This window comes from Lithobates pipiens, unplaced genomic scaffold (genome assembly GCF_037356315.1).
Source record: "Lithobates pipiens isolate NorthernLeopardFrog02 unplaced genomic scaffold, aLitPip1_a1.2 Scaffold_22, whole genome shotgun sequence".
NCBI lineage: Eukaryota > Metazoa > Chordata > Amphibia > Anura > Ranidae > Lithobates > Lithobates pipiens.
The window spans coordinates 12829665-12843679 of NW_027507784.1; the positions used below are offsets into that span (position 1 = coordinate 12829665).

A 14015-nucleotide genomic window follows, 5' to 3' on the forward strand; every position below is an offset into this window, starting at 1 on the left:
TCCTCCTCAGCAAACTCCACTCCTTTGGCCTCTGTGATTCTGCTTTATCCTGGTTTTCCTCCTACCTATCTCAGCGCATTTTCAGTGTCACTTACAACTCCATCTCCTCCGCTCCTCTTCCTCTTTCTGTTGGGGTACCCCAAGGTTCCGTCCTTGGGCCCCACCTATTCTCGCTCCATACCTCTTCCCTGGGCCAGCTGATCACCTCCCATGGCTTCCAATACCACCTCTATGCTGAGGACATCCAGATCTATCTCTCCACTCCTCAACTCACCCCCTCCATCTCTTCACAGATCTCCAACTTACTGAATGACATATCAGTATGGAGGTCACACCACTTCCTCCAACTCAATCTTTCTAAAACTGAGCTTCTTATATTTCCTCCTTCACGATCCCCTCCCCCCCCCCCCCCCCACACCGTGACTTCACCATTAATATCAACAACACAACCATTGGTGCCTCCACACATGCCAGGGTCCTGGGTGTAATCCTTGACTCCAACCTCTCCTTCTCCCCACATCCAATCACTGGCTAAATCCTGCCGCCTTCACCTCCACAACATCTCCAGAATTCCACCTTCCTGACTAATGACACCACAAAGCAACTCGTTCACTCCTTGATTATTTCCCAACTACTGCAACTTAATGGCCGACCCTTACACAGGATATCCCCACTTCAGTCTATTATGGATTCTGCTGCTAGACTAATACACCTCACTAATTGTTCCGTGACTGGGGCCCCTCTCTGCCAATCCTTTCACTGATTTCCCCTCCCTCACCGTCTAAAATTCAAAATGCTAACCATAACATACAAAGCCACCCCCAACATCTCCCCCATCTACATCACCAACCTCATCTGCAGATATCACCCAAATTGTCCCCTCCGCTCCTCCCAGGACCTCCTGCTCTCTAGGCTCCCTTACTATCTCCTCCCATGCTCACCTTCAGGACTTCTCCAGAGCCTCTCTCATCCTCTGGAGCTCCCTGCCCCAGTCTGTCCGATCAGCCCCTACCCTGTCCACCTTTAGGAGATCCTTGAAAACTCATTTATTCAGGGAAGCAGATCCCACACCCACCTAACTGTGACCGAGTCACCCCCATCAAATCATTCTCTGCAGCTATTACCCTTTGTACCACCACCCCCTCCCTTTAGAATGTAAGCTCTACGAGCCGGGCCCTCCTGTACCTTTTGTATTAAACTGTACTGTAATTGTGTTGTCCCCCTATACATTGTAAAGCGCTGCATAAACTGTTGGCGCTATATAAATCGTGTATAATAATAATAATGCACAGCTTTTTTGCACCATGCAGGTTTGGGAGTGGCACGTTGAATTTTCACACTTATACATTATATTCTCACACTGATATACATTGTATTCTCACACTGATATACATTGTATTCTCACACTGATATACATTGTATCCTCACACTGATATACATTGTATTCTCACACTGATATACATTGTATTCTCACACTGATATACATTGTATCCTCACACTGATATACATTGTATCCTCACACTGATATACATTGTATTCTCACACTGATATACATTGTATCCTCACACTGATATACATTGTATTCTCACACTGATATACATTGTATTCTCACACTGATATACATTGTATCCTCACACTGATATACATTGTATTCTCACACTGATATACATTGTATTCTCACACTGATACATTGTATTCTCACACTGATATACATTGTATTCTCACACTGATATACATTGTATTCTCACACTGATACATTGTATTCTCACACTGATACATTGTATTCTCACACTGATATACATTGTATTCTCACACTGATACATTGTATTCTCACACTGATATACATTGTATTCTCACACTGATATACATTGTATTCTCACACTGATATACATTGTATTCTCACACTGATATACATTGTATTCTCACACTGATATACATTGTATTCTCACACTGATACATTGTATTCTCACACTGATATACATTGTATTCTCACACTGATATACATTGTATTCTCACACTGATATACATTGTATTCTCACACTGATATACATTGTATTCTCACACTGATATATATTGTATTCTCACACTGATATATATTGTATTCTCACACTGATATACATTGTATTCTCACACTGATATACATTGTATTCTCACACTGATATACATTGTATCCTCACACTGATATACATTGTATCCTCACACTGATATACATTGTATTCTCACACTGATATACATTGTATCCTCACACTGATATACATTGTATTCTCACACTGATACATTGTATTCTCACACTGATATACATTGTATTCTCACACTGATACATTGTATTCTCACACTGATATACATTGTATTCTCACACTGATATACATTGTATTCTCACACTGATATACATTGTATTCTCACACTGATATACATTGTATCCTCACACTGATATACATTGTATTCTCACACTGATATACATTGTATTCTCACACTGATACATTGTATTCTCACACTGATATACATTGTATTCTCACACTGATATACATTGTATTCTCACACTGATACATTGTATTCTCACACTGATATACATTGTATTCTCACACTGATATATATTGTATTCTCACACTGATATACATTGTATTCTCACACTGATATACATTGTATTCTCACACTGATATACATTGTATTCTCACACTGATATATATTGTATTCTCACACTGATATACATTGTATTCTCACACTGATATACATTGTATTCTCACACTGATATACATTGTATTCTCACACTGATACATTGTATTCTCACACTGATATACATTGTATTCTCACACTGATATACATTGTATTCTCACACTGATATATATTGTATTCTCACACTGATATACATTGTATTCTCACACTGATATACATTGTATTCTCACACTGATATACATTGTATTCTCACACTGATATATATTGTATTCTCACACTGATATACATTGTATTCTCACACTGATATACATTGTATTCTCACACTGATATATATTGTATTCTCACACTGATATACATTGTATTCTCACACTGATATAGATTGTATTCTCACACTGATATACATTGTATTCTCACACTGATATACATTGTATTCTCACACTGATATACATTGTATTCTCACACTGATATACATTGTATTCTCACACTGATACATTGTATCCTCACACTGATATACATTGTATTCTCACACTGATATACATTGTATTCTCACACTGATACATTGTATTCTCACACTGATATACATTGTATCCTCACACTGATATACATTGTATCCTCACACTGATATACATTGTATTCTCACACTGATATACATTGTATTCTCACACTGATATACATTGTATCCTCACACTGATATACATTGTATTCTCACACTGATATACATTGTATTCTCACACTGATATACATTGTATTCTCACACTGATATACATTGTATTCTCACGCTGATATACATTGTATTCTCACACTGATATACATTGTATTCTCACACTGATATACATTGTATTCTCACACTGATATACATTGTATTCTCACACTGATACATTGTATTCTCACACTGATATACATTGTATCCTCACACTGATATACATTGTATCCTCACACTGATATACATTGTATCCTCACACTGATATACATTGTATTCTCACACTGATATACATTGTATCCTCACACTGATATACATTGTATTCTCACACTGATACATTGTATTCTCACACTGATATACATTGTATTCTCACACTGATACATTGTATTCTCACACTGATATACATTGTATTCTCACACTGATACATTGTATTCTCACACTGATATACATTGTATTCTCACACTGATATACATTGTATTCTCACACTGATATACATTGTATTCTCACACTGATATACATTGTATTCTCACACTGATATACATTGTATTCTCACACTGATATACATTGTATTCTCACACTGATACATTGTATTCTCACACTGATATACATTGTATTCTCACACTGATATACATTGTATTCTCACACTGATATACATTGTATTCTCACACTGATATACATTGTATTCTCACACTGATATATATTGTATTCTCACACTGATATATATTGTATTCTCACACTGATATACATTGTATTCTCACACTGATATACATTGTATTCTCACACTGATATACATTGTATTCTCACACTGATATACATTGTATTCTCACACTGATATACATTGTATCGTCACACTGATATACATTGTATTCTCACACTGATACATTGTATTCTCACACTGATATACATTGTATTCTCACACTGATACATTGTATTCTCACACTGATATACATTGTATTCTCACACTGATATACATTGTATTCTCACACTGATATACATTGTATCCTCACACTGATATACATTGTATTCTCACACTGATACATTGTATTCTCACACTGATATACATTGTATTCTCACACTGATATACATTGTATTCTCACACTGATACATTGTATTCTCACACTGATATACATTGTATTCTCACACTGATATACATTGTATTCTCACACTGATATACATTGTATTCTCACACTGATATACATTGTATCCTCACACTGATATACATTGTATTCTCACACTGATATACATTGTATTCTCACACTGATACATTGTATTCTCACACTGATATACATTGTATTCTCACACTGATATACATTGTATTCTCACACTGATACATTGTATTCTCACACTGATATACATTGTATTCTCACACTGATATACATTGTATTCTCACACTGATATACATTGTATTCTCACACTGATATACATTGTATTCTCACACTGATATACATTGTATTCTCACACTGATATATATTGTATTCTCACACTGATATACATTGTATTCTCACACTGATATACATTGTATTCTCACACTGATATATATTGTATTCTCACACTGATATACATTGTATTCTCACACTGATATACATTGTATTCTCACACTGATATACATTGTATTCTCACGCTGATATACATTGTATTCTCACACTGATATACATTGTATTCTCACACTGATACATTGTATTCTCACACTGATACATTGTATCCTCACACTGATATACATTGTATTCTCACACTGATATACATTGTATTCTCACACTGATACATTGTATCCTCACACTGATATACTTTGTTTCCTCACACTGATATACATTGTATTCTCACACTGATATACATTGCATTCTCACACTGATATACATTGTATTCTCACACTGATATACATTGTATTCTCACACTGATATACATTGTATCCCTCACACTGATACATTGTATTCTCACACTGATATACATTGTATCCTCACACTGATATACATTGTATTCTCACACTGATACATTGTATTCTCACACTGATATACATTGTATTCTCACACTGATATACATTGTATCCTCACACTGATATACATTGTATCCTCACACTGATATACATTGTATCCTCACACTGATATACATTGTATTCTCACACTGATATACATTGTTTCTCACACTGATATACATTGTATTCTCACGCTGATATACATTGTATCCTCACACTGATATACATTGTATTCTCACACTGATATACATTCTATTCTCACACTGATATACATTGTATTCTCACACTGATATACATTGTATTCTCACACTGATACATTGTTCCTCACACTGATATACATTGTATTCTCACACTGATATACATTGTATTCTCACACTGATATACATTGTATTCTCACACTGATATACATGTATCCTCACACTGATATACATTGTATTCTCACACTGATATACATTGTATTCTCACACTGATATACATTGTATTCTCACACTGATATACATTGTATCCTCACACTGATATACATTGTATTCTCACACTGATATACATTGTATCCTCACACTGATATACATTGTATCCTCACACTGATATACATTGTATTCTCACACTGATATACATTGTATCCTCACACTGATACATTGTATCCTCACACTGATATACATTGTATCCTCACACCGATATACATTGTATTCTCACACTGATATACATTGTATCCTCACACTGATATACATTGTATTCTCACACTGATATACATTGTATTCTCACACTGATATATATTGTATTCTCACACTGATATACATTGTATTCTCACACTGATATACATTGTATTCTCACACTGATATATATTGTATTCTCACACTGATATACATTGTATTTCTCACACTGATATACATTGTATTCTCACACTGATATACATTGTATTCTCACACTGATATATATTGTATTCTCACACTGATATACATTGTATTCTCACACTGATATACATTGTATTCTCACACTGATATATATTGTATTCTCACCACTGATATACATTGTATTCTCACACTGATATACATTGTATTCTCACACTGATATATATTGTATTCTCACACTGATATACATTGTATTCTCACACTGATATAGATTGTATTCTCACACTGATATACATTGTATTCTCACACTGATATACATTGTATTCTCACACTGATATACATTGTATTCTCACACTGATATACATTGTATTCTCACACTGATACATTGTATCCTCACACTGATATACATTGTATTCTCACACTGATATACATTGTATTCTCACACTGATACATTGTATTCTCACACTGATATACATGTATCCTCACACTGATATACATTGTATCCTCACACTGATATACATTGTATTCTCACACTGATATACATTGTATTCTCACACTGATATACATTGTATCCTCACACTGATATACATTTATTCTCACACTGATATACATTGTATTCTCACACTGATATACATTGTATTCTCACACTGATATACATTGTATTCTCACGCTGATATACATTGTATTCTCACACTGATATACATTGTATCCTCACACTGATATACATTGTATTCTCACACTGATATACATTGTATTCTCACACTGATACATTGTATTCTCACACTGATACATTGTATCCTCACACTGATATACATTGTATTCTCACACTGATATACATTGTATTCTCACACTGATATACATTGTATTCTCACACTGATACATTGTATTCTCACACTGATATACATTGTATCCTCACACTGATATACATTGTATCCTCACACTGATATACATTGTATCCTCACACTGATATACATTGTATCCTCACACTGATATACATTGTATTCTCACACTGATATACATTGTATCCTCACACTGATATACATTGTATTCTCACACTGATACATTGTATTCTCACACTGATATACATTGTATTCTCACACTGATACATTGTATTCTCACACTGATATACATTGTATTCTCACACTGATACATTGTATTCTCACACTGATATACATTGTATTCTCACACTGATATACATTGTATTCTCACACTGATATACATTGTATTCTCACACTGATACATTGTATTCTCACACTGATATACATTGTATTCTCACACTGATATACATTGTATTCTCACACTGATATACATTGTATTCTCACACTGATATACATTGTATTCTCACACTGATATACATTGTATTCTCACACTGATATACATTGTATTCTCACACTGATATACATTGTATTCTCACACTGATATACATTGTATTCTCACACTGATATACATTGTATTCTCACACTGATATATATTGTATTCTCACACTGATATACATTGTATTCTCACACTGATATACATTGTATTCTCACACTGATATACATTGTATCCTCACACTGATATACATTGTATCCTCACACTGATATACATTGTATTCTCACACTGATATACATTGTATCCTCACACTGATATACATTGTATTCTCACACTGATACATTGTATTCTCACACTGATATACATTGTATTCTCACACTGATACATTGTATTCTCACACTGATATACATTGTATTCTCACACTGATATACATTGTATTCTCACACTGATATACATTGTATCCTCACACTGATATACATTGTATTCTCACACTGATACATTGTATTCTCACACTGATATACATTGTATTCTCACACTGATATACATTGTATTCTCACACTGATATACATTGTATTCTCACACTGATATACATTGTATCCTCACACTGATATACATTGTATTCTCACACTGATATACATTGTATTCTCACACTGATACATTGTATTCTCACACTGATATACATAGTATTCTCACACTGATATACATTGTATTCTCACACTGATACATTGTATTCTCACACTGATATACATTGTATTCTCACACTGATATACATTGTATTCTCACACTGATATACATTGTATTCTCACACTGATATACATTGTATTCTCACACTGATATACATTGTATTCTCACACTGATATATATTGTATTCTCACACTGATATACATTGTATTCTCACACTGATATACATTGTATTCTCACACTGATACATTGTATTCTCACACTGATATACATTGTATTCTCACACTGATATACATTGTATTCTCACACTGATACATTGTATTCTCACACTGATATACATTGTATTCTCACACTGATATACATTGTATTCTCACACTGATATACATTGTATTCTCACACTGATACATTGTATTCTCACACTGATATAGATTGTATTCTCACACTGATATACATTGTATTCTCACACTGATACATTGTATCCTCACACTGATATACATTGTATTCTCACACTGATATACATTGTATTCTCACACTGATACATTGTATTCTCACACTGATATACATTGTATCCTCACACTGATATACATTGTATCCTCACACTGATATACATTGTATTCTCACACTGATATACATTGTATTCTCACCCTGATACATTGTATTCTCACACTGATATACATTGTATTCTCACGCTGATATACATTGTATTCTCACACTGATATACATTGTATTCTCACACTGATACATTGTATTCTCACACTGATACATTGTATCCTCACACTGATATACATTGTATTCTCACACTGATATACATTGTATTCTCACACTGATACATTGTATTCTCACACTGATATACATTGTATCCTCACACTGATATACATTGTATCCTCACACTGATACACATTGTATCCTCACACTGATATACATTGTATTCTCACACTGATACATTGTATTCTCACACTGATATACATTGTATCCTCACACTGATATACATTGTATTCTCACACTGATATACATTGTATCCTCACACTGATATACATTGTATTCTCACACTGATATACATTGTATTCTCACACTGATATACATTGTATTCTCACACTGATATACATTGTATTCTCACACTGATATACATTGTATCCTCACACTGATACATTGTATTCTCACACTGATATACATTGTATCCTCACACTGATATACATTGTATTCTCACACTGATACATTGTATTCTCACACTGATATACATTGTATTCTCACACCGATATACATTGTATCCTCACACTGATATACATTGTATCCTCACACTGATATACATTGTATCCTCACACTGATATACATTGTATTCTCACACTGATATACATTGTATTCTCACACTGATATACATTGTATTCTCACGCTGATATACATTGTATTCTCACACTGATATACATTGTATTCTCACACTGATATACATTCTATTCTCACACTGATATACATTGTATTCTCACACTGATATACATTGTATTCTCACACTGATATACATTGTATTCTCACACTGATATACATTGTATTCTCACACTGATATACATTGTATTCTCACACTGATATACATTCTATTCTCACACTGATATACATTGTATTCTCACACTGATATACATTGTATTCTCACACTGATATACATTGTATTCTCACACTGATATACATTGTATTCTCACACTGATATACATTGTATTCTCACACTGATATACATTCTATTCTCACACTGATATATATTGTATTCTCACACTGATACATTCTATTCTCACACTGATATACATTGTATTCTCACACTGATACATTCTATTCTCACACTGATATACATTGTATTCTCACACTGATACATTGTATTCTCACACTGATATACATTGTATTCTCACACTGATATACATTCTATTCTCACACTGATATACATTGTATTCTCACACTGATATACATTGTATTCTCACACTGATATACATTCTATTCTCACACTGATATACATTGTATCCTCACACTGATATACATTGTATTCTCACACTGATATACATTGTATTCTCACACTGATATACATTGTATTCTCACACTGATATACATTGTATTCTCACACTGATATACATTGTATCCTCACACTGATATACATTGTATTCTCACACTGATATACATTGTATTCTCACACTGATATACATTGTATTCTCACACTGATATACATTGTATTCTCACACTGATATACATTGTATTCTCACACTGATATACATTGTATCCTCACACTGATATACATTGTATTCTCACACTGATATACATTGTATTCTCACACTGATATACATTGTATTCTCACACTGATATACATTGTATTCTCACACTGATATACATTGTATTCTCACACTGATATACATTGTATTCTCACACTGATATACATTGTATTCTCACACTGATATACATTGTATCCTCACACTGATATACATTGTATCCTCACACTGATATACATTGTATCCTCACACCGATATACATTGTATTCTCACACTGATATACATTGTATCCTCACACTGATATACATTGTATTCTCACACTGATATACATTGTATCCTCACACTGATATACATTGTATCCTCACACTGATATACATTGTATCCTCACACCGATATACATTGTATTCTCACACTGATATACATTGTATCCTCACACTGATATACATTGTATTCTCACGCTGATATACATTGTATTCTCACACCGATATACATTGTATTCTTGTAACTTTCTGCTCAGTACGGAGTTCCCCTCATTGTTGTACATTTCTATAATATCAACTGTCCCATGAGATATCATATGTGTGTATATTGGGGGGGGGGGGGGGGTTGTTTGTTTGTTTTATAGTGAATTTGGTTTAATGATTTGTCTCATTTTCTTTCCTTTTTGCAGTATTTATTACAAATGATAATTATGTGTGAATTGACCCCACAGAGAGGTGAATGAGCCCCATAAACATTCCAAACATATCACAGCTATTTATAGTACATCTCTCTATATCACTTCCTATGAAGAGTGCGATGTGCGATTACAGACAGTCGGGGTAACAGAAGGGTTAATAGAAGTGAATGTGAAAGTAAATAAGTGGAATGTGATGTCATGTGACCGGCAGGAAGGACTGCGATGTTCATTTCCAGGACTGACACCATAGATTAGGTATGTTCCCCTCTCTCCATCTATAGGGGGGCTGGTTAGATATTTCGGGGGACAATATGAACTTCTGAAATCCTCCTGGGAGACCCTCGTCCAAGCATTGTTCACTCAATACTATCAGAGTGCAAAAGGGAAAAACATATCTTCACATTGTATCTCTATGGTCACATTGTATCTCTATGATTACATTGTATCTCTATGATTACATTGTATCTCTATGATTACATTGTATCTCTATGATTACATTGTATCTCTATGATCACATTGTATCTCTATGATTACATTGTGTCTCTATGATCACATTGTGTCTCTATGATTACATTGTATCTCTATGATCTCATTGTGTCTCTATGATTACATTGTATCTCTATGATTACATTGTATCTCTATGATCACATTGTATCTCTATGATCACATTGTGTCTCTATGATTACATTGTATCTCTATGATCACATTGTGTCTCTATGATTACATTGTATCTCTATGATCACATTGTGTCTCTATGATCACATTGTATCTCTATGATTACATTGTATCTCTATGATTACATTGTGTCTCTATGATTACATTGTATCTCTATGATTACATTGTATCTCTATGATTACATTGTATCTCTATGATTACATTGTGTCTCTATGATTACATTGTATCTCTATGATCACATTGTGTCTCTATGATTACATTGTGTCTCTATGATTACATTGTATCTCTATGATTACATTGTATCTCTATGATTACATTGTGTCTCTATGATCACATTGTATCTCTATGATTACATTGTATCTCTATGATTACATTGTGTCTCTATGATTACATTGTATCTCTATGATCACATTGTATCTCTATGATTACATTGTGTCTCTATGATCACATTGTATCTCTATGATTACATTGTATCTCTATGATTACATTGTGTCTCTATGATTACATTGTATCTCTATGATCACATTGTGTCTCTATGATTACATTGTGTCTCTATGATCACATTGTATCTCTATGATTACATTGTATCTCTATGATTACATTGTGTCTCTATGATTACATTGTATCTCTATGGTCACATTGTATCTCTATGGTCACATTGTGTCTCTATGATTACATTGTATCTCTATGATTACATTGTGTCTCTATGATTACATTGTATCTCTATGATTACATTGTATCTCTATGGTCACATTGTATCTCTATGGTCACATTGTGTCTCTATGATCACATTGTATCTCTATGATCACATTGTGTCTCTATGATTACGTTGTATCTCTATGATTACATTGTATCTCTGGTTACATTGTATCCCTATGATTACATTGTGTCTCTATGATTACGTTGTATCTCAATGATTACATTGTATCTCTATGATTACATTGTATCTCTGGTTACATTGTATCTCTATGATCACATTGTATCTATATGATTACATTGTATCTCTGGTTACATTGTATCCCTATGATTACATTGTGTCTCTATGATTACGTTGTATCTCTATGATTACATTGTATCTCTATGATTACATTGTATCTCTGGTTACATTGTATCTCTATGATCACATTGTATCTATATGATTACATTGTATCTCTGGTTACATTGTATCCCTATGATTACATTGTATCTCTATGATTACATTGTATCTCTATGATTACATTGTATCGCTGGTTACATTGCATCTCTATGATCACATTGTATCTCTATGATCACATTGTATCTCTATGATTACATTGTATCTCTGGTTACATTGTATCCCTATGGTTACATTGTATGTCTCCATGGTCACATTGTATCTCTATGATTACATTGTATCTCTGGTTACATTGTATCCCTATGGTTACATTGTATGTCTCTATGGTCACATTGTATCTCTATGATTACATTGTATTTCTATCATTACATTGTATCTCTATGTATGATTACATTATAAATATTTCTATATGGAGACTGTACAAGGATCAAAGGTCACTGCAGAGTCTTCCCCCGGTGTGATGACAACTGTCCGGGGTCTATAGAGCAGAGGTTGTCATCCTGAGGATGTACGGGGGAGGGGCGCTCATCTACGGCTTCGGAACCCACAAAAAGGGTGGCAGATAATATTTACCATAACAGTAGGTGCTCCTGCGCTAGTAACGAGGGGTAATACAGACAAGGTTGCTGCAGACACCGTAGGGGTCAAACACTACCCGTGATAAATAAATAAAAAAGTAAATCGGTGTTGTGCTCCTTGAGAGATAAAAATTGTCTTTGTAAACAAAATTTTTATTTTTTAAGGAGCGCAACACCAATTAAATTTTCTTTTTTTTGTTAGATAATATTTACTGTATGTGAAAAAAATATATATATTTAATAAAAAATAACTATAAATACATATAAATAAAAAACAACAAATACATATAATATTGTTATTATTATTATTATTATTATTATTATACACAATTTATATAGCGCCAACAGTTTACGTATCTCTTCATAATGTAGAGGGATTAGATGCAATGGGGAGTGGGTTAAAGCGGGAGTCCGCCGGGAGTCCGCCTTTTTTTTTTTTTTTTTAAAAGCCAGCAGCTACAAATACTGCAGCTGCTGACTTTTAAAATAAGGACACTTACCCGCCCAACGCGCCCGCGATGTTGGCACCCGAAGCCGATCTCTCGATCGTCTCTCGGGTGCTGCCGCCGCC

The 14015-nt window shown here is 34.0% G+C and overlaps 1 protein-coding gene across 1 annotated transcript in view; it reads left to right on the forward strand.

Annotated features, from left to right (window-relative positions):
• Positions 1-11278: 11278 nt before the first annotated feature.
• The window catches only part of LOC143925339 (uncharacterized), a 33120-nt gene continuing 30383 nt past the window's right edge, over positions 11279-14015 (forward strand). The window contains exon 1 of the mRNA XM_077449914.1: positions 11279-11353. The gene's annotated coding sequence lies outside the window, so the exon portion shown is untranslated. The remainder of the gene's footprint in view (positions 11354-14015) is intronic.